The sequence below is a fragment of the Micropterus dolomieu genome, linkage group LG03 (assembly GCF_021292245.1).
Source record: "Micropterus dolomieu isolate WLL.071019.BEF.003 ecotype Adirondacks linkage group LG03, ASM2129224v1, whole genome shotgun sequence".
In the NCBI taxonomy this organism is placed as follows: domain Eukaryota; kingdom Metazoa; phylum Chordata; class Actinopteri; order Centrarchiformes; family Centrarchidae; genus Micropterus; species Micropterus dolomieu.
In genome coordinates this window covers 4,720,757-4,732,866 of record NC_060152.1, presented here as the reverse complement: position 1 = coordinate 4,732,866, position 12,110 = coordinate 4,720,757, and the positions used below count along the sequence as shown (strand labels likewise).

The 12,110-nt window shown below is 41.5% G+C and overlaps 1 protein-coding gene across 5 annotated transcripts in view; it reads right to left on the bottom strand.

Moving 5' to 3' along the window:
• sema6e (sema domain, transmembrane domain (TM), and cytoplasmic domain, (semaphorin) 6E) overlaps window positions 1–12,110 on the bottom strand; it is a 154,567-nt gene that overhangs the window by 64,187 nt on the left and 78,270 nt on the right. The window lies entirely within an intron of this gene.

The following is a 12,110-nucleotide window of genomic DNA, read 5'->3' as shown; positions in this document are numbered from 1 at the left end:
CCTCAGTGAGAGAGCTGAAGATGGGTCGAGGATGGGTGTTTCAGCACGACAACGACCCTAAGCACACCGCCAAAGCAACAAAAGAGTGGCTGAAGAAGAAGCACATCAAGGTTCTGGAGTGGCCTAGCCAGTCTCCAGACCTGAGTCCAATTGAAAATCTTTGGAGGGAGCTTAAAATTCGAGTTGCCAGGCGACAACCTCGGAACCTGAATGATTTGGAGGCTGGTTGCAGGGAGGAGTGGGCCAACATCCCTGCCGAAATGTGCACAAACCTTGTCACCAACTATAAAAACCGTTTGACATCTGTGCTGGCCAATAATGGCTTTTCTACAAAATATTAACATGCTGTTTGTCCAGGGGGTCAAATACTTGTTTTTCCTCATCAGATGGTTATCAATTTTTATAAATTCATATGATGTGATTTTCTGGAATTTTCTTTGGGATTCTGTCTTTCACTGTTAGAATGTACATATGATTAAAATTATAGATCGTTGCATTCTTTGTAAGTGGGCAAACCTGCAAAATCAGCAAGGGGTCAAATACTTATTTCCCCCACTGTATATGGTTTGACAACATGTTCCTGAGAATAGCTCTTCCCAAAAACATTTATATAAAAGTTGGCAGGGGAAGAGGGAAGGGCAGTGACAGATGGATGGCAGAGGGATTTGTCGAAACAAACTTCAAATTACGATGACCAGTGCTCGCCGCCAACTTATTATGGGCAATGTGTCCTCCATTTGGGTTCTTACAAGCCTTCAAGTTTATGTACTGTGTTGCTTGGCAATGAGACTTGGGCCACATGGTTTTAAGTGGGAGCACAAAATAAGTCTATAGAGACATGAACTGTCATCAATATTGATAATACCTGCTTCATTTAAATGCAAAGGAGAAAGCTGCATTTAGCAATGAGGTCAAGCGATTATCACAACGCCATAAATCGAGGGGAGTGGGCGGGTGTCTGCTTGTGTTTACTTTGTGAAATACAACAGCTTGTGTGGCCTGCCTTAGGCAATATATGAGGACAATATACCTGATGGATTAGCCTCATATGCCATGATTTGGATGGGTTTTTTTTTTCCCTGCCGAGGAAGACAGCCATTTGAACAGATTATGTTATAGCAGTATTGCTGCAAGAGACAAATCCATAAGAAAATCCCTTAAAATGTCAAAAACATTCAGGGCAGACATTTATGGTTGAAAGAACGTTGGTCATGTAAACGCTTAAATTACCTGCAAAGCTGTTAAACACAACGCAAAGAGTCCCAAATACCAAATAATCTACATAACTTGTTCACTTCTGACATGAATATGTACAGACAGCTGAAAAATATAAGCTGCACATCGAGGAAACATTATATCCTTCTGAAGAAGGAAGGGAGATATAATTTATTGACAACCTGGGTACTTAGCTAAAGGAAGGCAGCCAGCAGGGTGTGATGATGATGATGCATGCAAAACAAGACAACCATAGTGAATACAAGAGCTTATGCATGACCAGTTAAATACTCTGAAACTCAAGCCTACACTTCCACTACAAGCCAAGACACACCACACAGGCCCTGCAGTCTCTTGGTGGCTTGATAGGTTCTTGATTTATTATCCTGAGCAAGCTTTACTCCATTTAAAATAACCAAGTTCGCTTAAGCTACGAGGAAATGCATGATGACAAGAGATGTGAGGGTTTGTCACTAGGCCACATCAAATTCAGGATTGAAGAATTTATTGGCATATCATTACAACACAAAGAAAACTAAGTCAGTAAGCAGCACGAGACAGACGTACTGCTGACACAACGTGATAAACAAACAACCTCCTTTGGCTGCCAGTTCCTGTACAACAGGTTAGTCTAAACTGCCATGGCCCTTAGCCATTTTCCAGAGAGAACCAGACAAAAAGGGAGTTGGCCAAGTCAGAGTAGGTCTGTCATGACGTAAAAACAAAATGATGAGCCATCAGTCAACTCATTTCAAAATGAAGAGAAATGCAGTGTCAGAATGTGGTACTGCCTACTTTAAATCATGGTGTTATTAGTTAAACACAATCTTATTAGTTGTGCAGCAAGGTAAGGTATCAAAGTAACCATCTTATAGACACCCAGCCCTAGTTGACGCATCCTATTTAAAACACAGCATTTTATGGTGTCTCACTAGTTCTGTTTTTGATCTATTTTACTGAGCTGCTGGTAAACGACTATATTCAGCAAAATCTTTCATTTTTTATATGCAACAAACTGCTGGGTAATTTGACAAAAATGTAACAATTAAATTCCCATTTGAAATGTTAAGGCTCTGATTCAGTTGTGTTCCAGCTCTGACATTGTCCTGAGAGTACAACTAGAGTGAATGGCTGCTTATCCCATTTGACCTTTTCGACAACAAATGGACATGACAGAGACACACCTGCTGTCGCCAAGCTCCGGTGTTTAACTACCATGTAAATGTGTCAACACTTCATTTCCCCTCTGGAATACTGAACTTTCTTAATTTAACCTAACACAAAGTCTGATCAGTTTAATGACTTTCTGTGCAGTCTGAAAAGGAGTGGCTGATGAGCTATCAGCTGTCAAAAGGAAATAAGCCACTGCTTATCCCATCTTATGTTTGCCCTCTGTGTTCTAGGGTTCGGATGTGAGGGCTGGGATCATTTTGTTTTTAATGAACTGGACTTGTTAAGCCATCTGGGAGACATTGGCAGTTGGGCCTCTTTGGGGGAAAGGGGGTTTCTGGGACTCTGGGGCTCTATATTGATTATATGACATTCATTTGGATTAACAACAGTGCTGCGTCTGCGGATTGATAAATTGAGTGTTGGAGTCTCAAGGCCTTAAACTGCATTAATGCAGAAGAGAGACTTAAATAATAAGATAATCTCTGTCTTTATTGGTTGGCCTGGATGAGGCCATGGAGTCTTTATAATTCATATATAAACTCTTGCAAGTAAATATGTTCCATGGTCCTTGCTTGGCCGGGAATAACGGCCCCTTTTATCCGCATTCAGCTGCATTGCACAGTATGTACCTGTTGACTCTTGGGACATCTTTTTTCTGCCAAAACCTGCTGCACACAACTAAACCGTGGAGCATAATCCTAATGCAGAATCACCCTCTAATATTCCCTGACCTCACCAGTGCTTCAGTGGCGGTGAGGCTAATCCATTCGCTTTTGATAGCTACAGAATGGAATATACCTTTCACCTCACACCACTGTGCACTTGAAAATCTCTATGGCTGTGAAAATATTTAAGCCCCACTATCCTCCATATTTATGGTACACACTGGCTAGCATAATGAGCAAATCCCTGGCCACCTCCATAATTTCAGACACAATTAGCAACATTAGCCTCTGCTCTCAGGAGGGCTTCATAGAACAGTTTCCTATGCTGGGCACTATAACACCATGAACAGGGCAAGTCCAGCGTAAGGTACACAACAGTTTTATAATTATATTAAAAGCAAAAGAGACAGCAACATAAACAAAATAGGGACAAATCAATCAGACCCTGGTTTTAGAATATACTAGAAGGGTACTGAGGGTATATAATTCATGCAAATCAACCAATGGGGCAATGTGGAGGGGTCCACATTTGAAAGTAAGACTTTCCTCTTTGATAAAGCTTATAGTTAGGGCTGGCTCAGGTGAGTCCTGAACCATCCCTTAGTTATGCTGCTATAGGCCTAGACTGCCGGGGGATTTCCCATGATGCACTGAGCTCCTCTCTCCTCTACTTTCTCTCCCTCTGTATGCATCCTCATAACATTAAAAGCATGTTACTAACTCGACTTCTCCCCTTTCTGGTAGTCTTGTGCTTTCTCATCCCTCTCCTCTCTCCTATCACTTCCTGCAGGTGTTTCTGGCTCTGGAGCTGTGGAGTCTGGATCTGTGGTTGCTGCCCCTTTGTTCCTGCTCGACACCCTCTGCTACAATTATTGATACTAGTCCCGTTGTTATTATAATCATTAACATTACGATTATTATCATTAACACTATAAATATCTGTACCATTATTCATTCAGTCTACAGCAACATCACCTTTACTGTCTGTACCTCTGTGTGTGTATTGCGTAGGCTGCCCAACCGGTCGAGGCAGATGGCCGTCCACCCTGAGCCATGGTTCTGCTCGAGGTTTCTGCCTCTTAAAAGGAAGATTTTCTTTGCCTCTGTCACCTAGTGCTTGCTCTTGGTGGGAACTGCTGGGTTTCTGTAAATATAATCACAGAGTGGTCTAGACCTGCTTTGTATGAAAAGCGTTCTGAGATAACTGTTGTTGTGATTTAGCGCTATAAAAATAAAATTTAATTGAAAATTGAATTTGTGGTGCTTATACATTGTAAGTGAGTTTACATCACTGTCTCTGTGACAGCCTTTAATCCTCCATTGACCCGCTCCAACAACAATTATTCCTCCTTGCTATGGTGTAAATATATATTTACAGAAGTACATACCTTTAAAGCTGCCCTGAATTACATCACATATTGAAAAATTAAATACTGTAATTCTGACTACAAAAAATCATTTTCTCTTAGCATTAAGAAATAATAGCACGGTGTCGGGTTGTCTAGTTTTCCTTTTTTTGCCAGACCAGTATATATAAACCTGCCTTTTTTTTCCTTTTTTTTTGTTGTTGTCAAAACAATCACATGGGAATCTTAATGTGACAGGAGGAAAAACAACACATGATATGAACGGTGTTTGGTGAGACAAACATTTCCTTGTTGAGGCCCGAGCCATATTGTCCCTCCCCAAACCCTTTTAAAAAGGTTCATCAGACCACCAATCTCATTGCAGTCCCATGACACGAATCACACAGCACATCACCATCTGCACTGTTTTCCTCTTAGTGCTCCACATCCTTACAGGAGTTGACTCTGCACAAACAGAGCTGATATTTAAACATAACAGATGATATATAAAACAATATTTCCTGAGGGATGTACCTCAGCAGTTGTAGTGTAGTTGTGAAGGTTGACCATCCATATTCTTTCCACAAAAATATTTGCTGAAAACACTTTTGTCTGTTTGCAGCAGTTCTTTCCTTTACCGGCAGGCATTTCAACTCTGCACTCAACCATCTCAGACAGAAGAAACTTTGCTAATAAGTTTTCCAATGGCTAACCACGTAGGCAAACTTAAATCGGGATCAAGGAGCAGTGGGCAATAATTGAGAGAATTTAAGAATGCCTTAAAAGCACAGTTAAAAGATCACTACAGTTTATAGGCTATATAGCCTTTTAACATTTAAAACAAGAATTTCATTTTATACTGCTTTCTTGACCAAAATGTTCTTTTGAAAAACTGCTTCCAACCTTTTCTGTGGGTTCTGATGATGATTTTAACCAAGGACCAAGTAATAGTATTCCAAGGAAAGAAAACATCTATTACTTGTGTGTATGGACACAAAACGGTTGACAGAAATAAATGGTAACTACACCCAAAATGGAAGTTGAACACTAGTAAATCCAGAAGCACAAACAGCATTACTGTAATGTCATTCTTAAATCAGATGTGAAATCAGAGTGTAGACTTCCACTGTTACCTGTCACTGACCAGGCAGATGCTGTGAACACTTAACACAGCCAAGACACCTATGGTAAGCTGTTGAATACAAACATGTCAGATAAAGGAGTTTGGAATATCGGAATATTTCAAAGGCCCTGCAGTGGCAAAAACAGAGTGGCTCCAAGGGATCTCCGTGGCAACATTTTAAAAAGTCCATTAGCATCACTGGTCAAAGAGAAGTGATGGCTGGCTTCTTTCCTTTTACCAAGAATAGAAAATCAATGGTCCCCCTAGTCCTTTGGTTCTTGGATTAGTATGTCAACTGCCAGGTGCCAGTATAATGTAGTCTCATTCTCATAGGGTCTGCATAGTGCCATGGCAGGGAGAGGGCAAGATGGCGTCCAGGATAAGATGTGTCTGTCAGGGGAGGTTGGGACCCCCCTTGCCATCAATGCCACTCAGTCCGTTTCCAGGGGAATGCTGCTTTAACCTCGGTGCCCACAGAATTCAGACAAGTGACGGTTTGTCCTGTCGCAGAGGCCATCGATTGTCACCCCATGTCAGACTACTCTACTCTGTCCTCATTGAAAAATCCCCACAGATTAGAGCTTGGTTTATACTTGAGCTTCCATGGCAGATCTTTAGGGGATTGATGTCAAAGTAAAACCAAGCTGACAGCAAGAGCCAACTGAAGTTCTGAAAATGGTTTCAGCACTGCACTGATATGACATACATTATCAGTTGTGAGCACAAGGATGCAAATATTAGTGTCACATTAAACATCCAGTATGGCTAACAGCCACTGTTTTGGGTGTGGGTATCACTCTAGGAGAAATGTAGCACTGCCTCCAGAGTCAGGCCTACTCCCAGGACTTCTTTCTACAGACAGCCAGTTGGCCAGACTTCACACAGAGGGATTTATGCAGGACTCAGACAGTGAGACGGTTCTCTGATCGATCTGCAAAACCGCTGCAGGCATTATCCATCGTCTTCATGTCTATTTGCAATGGGCAAAAAAAGCCCAGAGGGCTATCAGGGAAGAAGGATCAAGCATGTACCAGTTGAATTCATTCGTATGCCTCCGCTTAATTATTTAGGTTAATCTTCAGAGAGGCCTATAATTCCCTGACTATTGTGTGCTCCCTGTAAGTCAGGATGCACCTTCAATCTTCTGTGGTCCTTATGGCATTTTCAAATGAGTCTTACTATGGGGTCACCTTATCAAACAGATCAGTTTAAAATATGCTGGGCTGCTATTGTGCAAGCCCCATCTCCCTCATCTCGCTTTCTCCTCTTCATACATAAAAGTGAATGTTAACTACCCCTTCTCCTCTCAATCTCTCTGACATCAATAATTCAGAATGTTATTGAGAAACACTACCTGAACCCTGTATTGACAGAAATCCAAGCACTGTCATTCCCTCAAGGGCGTCATAATTGGATACCCCCCGAGGCTACTGCTGTGAAATGCAGAGCAAGAGGGGGAAGCAGGCTGAGTGTTGTTGTTTTCTGTATTTTGTGTGTTTCCATTTTTACCTTTCTATTTCAGGGACTCCAATCTGACCCAATAGCCGGAGTCAGTCAACTTATCAACTCGAGGACAATCCCTTGGGAATGTTTAGAGGTGGGTTTAGAAAGTGTTTGAGCATGCTACCTTTATTGAGTTGTATTGCAAAAGGAATCACTGTTCAAAGGGCAGCGGTGTCACTTCATCACTTGCTAAAAACATTAACTTCATACACCTGTGTATAAAAATTACATTTAACATCACATAATCTCATGTCATGCAGCACTAAGCCCACAAAAAATGAAAGACAGGAACCAACATTTCTGTGGAATTTAAAACATCAGTATGGAAAATATGCAATAAATAATATACCATGAACAAAATTTTGAAGGTAAAATCAGTGTTCTCCCATGTAAACTGATTTATCTGTATGCATTTCACGGAAATATAACACCCCTGTCCTAAAGTCTGCTCTGCTGCTAAAACAATGGAGAAAAGAGCAGATATAATCTCCTGTCCCAGAACACTTTCCACACTGTTGTGCTGCACGAATTGGCGTGTCATCCTTTCACAGAGGCCATGCCTCAGCCTGTCATGATACACATAGAACTGCTCACCCCTACAAGGATATGGAGATGGCGTACATGCATGTATGCTTAACAATTCCTAGGAAACAAAAGAAAACCTCATACATCAGTAACAGTGCCAGGCTGGCCAAAACAACAACAACAACAACAATTAGACAGTTTGCTGTCCATATGGCAACACAAGATACTGACCTTAAAACTAGCCTGGAAGACAGAGTTGGAAGCTTATCATGCTTGTGATTCTGTTATCTGTGCCATAGCTAGGGGCGCAGTCAGATACAGATATACTTTACAAGTATAAAGAAAGCCCTATTTGATTCAGAGCCATAGCCAAGATATGTAAAAACAATTTACATTCACCTTATTTGAAGACTAAATCAGAGCCACTAAATGCAAAGCCTGCGTAGATATTAAACTGAGCAGAAACACAAAACTTTTTCTTTGCCATTGCTGAGGATGCTTCAGCTGAGGACCACCGCTTTGAGGACTTCACGGTGGCTTTGTGTCCGTTCACTCAGTAGCGGACAAAAAGAGTGAGATTTCTCTATTAACACAGCGGCTCTTTGATCTCTATCTCCCTGTGGTACCAATTAGATTGCTGCACCGTTTGCATTTCAGACTCTTTGGGCTTCCTATTTTGAAAGACATCCTGTATGAATTATCAATCTACTGGTACTTTTAAAGTGGATTTTGAATGGCATATCTCTAAAGTTAGGCTCATTCAAATGAATGAACTCTTTGAGATCTGAAGGGATAAGATAGTCGACACTAAGGTTCCTGGACTGATCACTGCTGCCTTCAGTGTGCAACTCTTTTATTTCACTATGATGCAATGAGGAAGCATCCTGCTTATTTTTGTTAGTCTTGACAAAAGAAGAGGTTGCAGTGTGGCGAAATAGAGATTTCTACTCAAAACATAAAACACAGGAAGGCAAAGTAGTTGAGAATTGATCAAAAGAAGATAAAAAGCTGTGAAGTTTTTCCCACTGCCTTTATCCCTTGTAAGCAGAGGCAATCACACAGCCGTCACCCAGAAGATTCATCCCTGTCACATTATCCCTACAAGATTATGAAGGAGAAGAGGGGGTAGAAAAGCTACTAAGGGAATATGTAAGGAAAGTATATTTGGTGATTTACAGTTGCACAAGAGCAAAAGCAGCGAGCCCTGCTTTTTTTTTTTTTGCAATGTGAGTGGTTGATGCTGATGAAGGGAAATATAAATTAAGGGGAAAGACTGAGGCTTCTTGGCGAGAGTGCCTCACTGAGATAATGGCATCATCATGCCTGTGTGGTTCGCTGTTCTTGAGAAGATTAAACACTTTATCATTGTCTTTGGGACAAACAGTCTCTGTACGTAGAGCATGCATCTAATTATTAGACAACTTTTATGCTGAAACCCGACATGCATACGTCAGCTTCATCACAAACCAGAAGACTTAAGAGCAGAGATAAAAACAGACAGCAGCCTTATCAGGACAGTGCTACCTTTCAGGGCAGTAGCCCACAGTGGCAGCTGACCTCACTTTTACTACTGCTGTCTCACACTGATGATATAATCTTAACACACGTGAAAGACCTTTAAAGCTCAGTTTGTCTTATTTTATGGCCCTAACAACTCCCAAGAAAAAAGTCAATGGCCATGGGCAATCATACACCAATGAGCAGTGTCGCTCCTCTCACCTCATCAAAGGCGTCATAGGACATGGGAGAAGATAGTAGGAGCTGGGTCAAGAAAACAGCAAAACGGGACATGAACAGTGACAGTAGGAAAGACAGTAAATCTAAAATGTAGAAAAGGACGAGGAGGAGGAGGGGAATGACAGCGCCTCACAGCTCACTGATCTGGAATCAGCCACACAATCAATTCCACTACTCGAATTTAGGTTGGCAGCTCCTGCTTCAATGGCACTGAGCATCACAGACATCTCCAAATTATCAACAGTACTAAATTACTTTAAGGATGAGTCAAATTAGACAAACATATGACATTCAGTTTAAAACGGACCGTTCCCATGATTGACAGTAATTTTCCACTGGGAAACTACTTGAACTAACCCTCACCCTATCTATCTTAGATTCTGTTTCTTTGGACAACTCAACTAACAACAAACATGGGGGCGCCCGTTCTGTTTATCCGTCTTCCAGAGTGTATATTTGAGTGTTTCTAAAAATCATGTAGTACAGCTGCTATTTGCCAATAGAGCTACAGTAATTTGCTCCGAATACTGAGCTATTTTAGTATAACGAGAGAATTATGAAATTGTCAGTCTCAGTTGGCCAGGTTAAATGCAATTTGTAATCCTGAGGTCCATCTAAGACGCAAATCCTCGTAGTACTTGTCCAAAAATGTAACTTTTTAAAGCTACAACATTTAATTACATAACATCCATCTAATGTCTCTTTACAGCTTGTCTTGCAGGTAGTCTCTGATGTCTCATTTGCATATTTTGTGTGAAACTGCTTTTCTGCTCAAAATTTGCTTGTATGTCTCTGCTTGGATAATAAAGTTAGGTTCAGCTGAATTTTCTTGCCGCTTGGAATAAGCATGACAAAATAGGCAAAACTGCAGCCCCAGTTTGTGACTCTCACACATAGCTGTTGGTAGCGTTTGCAAACCTGATAAGCTCTGAAAAATGACATTGTACACTAATGAGATCCATTCCTCCTCTAGTAAACACATCACATGGACCCGCTGATAATTGTGCTATAGAGAGTTTACCAAGATATTTAGGCCTGACAAACAGTAACTTTCCAACACAACAGTAAGTAGCCACACAAGGTCATGCTTCCCGCCGCCGTCGCTCCCTCACCCCTCTGTTGCATTTCTGTATATGCAACAGAGGAGGGCTCTAGCAGAGGGTGTAGTTAACCCTACGTGTTGATGTTAAATATCAAGTGAAGACTGTCAGCTTAACTTTTTAGGTTGATGAAAAGTAATAAACACAGCATTAACGTGATCTGGATACAGCGCAAAATTATTGGGCTTTCATGGCTATCTTCAACATCTTGCTCATAAACATTCAGGCTTGCACTTGTTGCCTAAGGTTGTCGGAGTCCGAGTTGGAGAAAGCAACACCTCTCCTGAATTAAATGAATCATAAGACCCAGTCACCAGACTGAATCTGATTCACTCTCCGAGGCTGCATCAGAGGCATCAATCACTGTTGTCTATTGTTCTTATGACGAAGCGGCACCTTCAGCAGCTCAGCAGCACTTAAGTTAGACTGCTAGCTGCTTGCGTTCCTGCATTTGTCTAATGTGTCTGAGTTGTGCGTTAAAGCATGGCCCGGATCTCAGTTTAGATATAACATAGCCTTTCCAGCACTTAGGAGGATAAGCTCTTATCTGTCTAAATCCCCAACAGTTATTAGAGGCGGCAGGGCCTGCTTAGAAGTCCCATCTAATTAGTGCTCAAATCATCCTTCCCTAGTTCCAACATAAAGATCACTGCAATGGACACTAAGGATTATACAGGCATTGCATTTAGAGTTTCATTACTTCTACCTTGACATGAGTAACTACTGAATTGAACACTTACTACAGCGAGTATGTGATTTAAGAAGGAGGTACGTTAATATAAGAATCTTGCTTAAAATGGTCACCATTTTACTACTTTAAACATTGAATATAAGCAATAGGCTGCTTATTATCCACTGCCAGATGTCTAATCGTTTCCTTGACAGACACATCAGTCCTTGCACAAAGCTCCATGTCACCCCACAAATACAAAACAACACTTCATAGTGGTAGATCAAAGCAGTGCATGTAGAATTTATCTGTCGACTCCCTCACCATTCCTGAGCCCAAGTGTTCCACTTATGTGCATTTTGGGATTTTAGAGACACGAGTGAAGCAGACACAAACGGAATCAGAGCAGTTGAGAATAGCCCAATTCACACTGGGAAGGCTGGTGGAAAAAAAGATGTACAGGGGGAAAAAAAAGACACATGAAGAAAAACAAAAATGCTGTTTTGGCAGCAGACGGGTCACTGATTCTATTCTTTTTTGACCCCACCGAAGAAGAAGAAGAAGAGATATCGGCATGAGCACGATGTTGAGCCTGGGTGGGGGTGTCATTAAGCGTGAGTGCGTGATAAATGCACTCTGCTTGTCGGATTTGAGATTCTCATTAGTCTGTGTTCAGGAGGAGACCTCGGGCCATTACTCTTGTGGCTGCCTTGACAAGAGGCTGAATGTGTCTGTGTATAAGAGCAAGAGAAAGTATGTGCTTCTGTTGGGATGCTTGTATACATAGAGGAATTTTAGATGACGTATCACATCTGGTAGCCAGCCATAGTCAAAGATCTTCAGTTCCCTCGCAGCAGCTGATGGTATTGATTGCATGACTTGGCAGTTTAAATAGTGCGCGCGCGCGCGCGCGTGCGCGTGTGTGTGTGTGTGTGTGTGTGTGTGTGTGTGTGTGTGTGTGTGTGTGTGTGTGTGTGTGTGTGTGTGTGTGTGTGTGTGTGTGTGTGTGTGTGTGTGTGTATATATATATATATATATATATATATATATATA